Source organism: Penaeus monodon, chromosome 33 (assembly GCF_015228065.2).
Source record: "Penaeus monodon isolate SGIC_2016 chromosome 33, NSTDA_Pmon_1, whole genome shotgun sequence".
Lineage (NCBI taxonomy): Eukaryota > Metazoa > Arthropoda > Malacostraca > Decapoda > Penaeidae > Penaeus > Penaeus monodon.
Window position 1 is genome coordinate 2,588,010 of NC_051418.1, and position 272 is coordinate 2,588,281.

Below are 272 nucleotides of genomic sequence, written 5' to 3' on the forward strand. Positions count from 1 at the left end.
TGTAGATCACCGATGACGGCGACTAAGTGAAATAAAAAATAAAAAAATTATTTAGAAAGACTTTCTCTCGCCACCGCGAAGCGCCGGGAAAGGGTGGGGGGGGGGTGGGACATGGGTAAGAAAACCTCTCTTCGTCAGAGGCCAAACAAATGCCGACCGGCGAGTCTCTGCTGTTCTGCTCACAGACAGAGCGGAGAGACGCAGAGGAGGCAAAGGGGCCAACAAGCGGCCGCTGGCAACGTGCAAAGGTGATCCTTCTTGTAAAAGGGCCC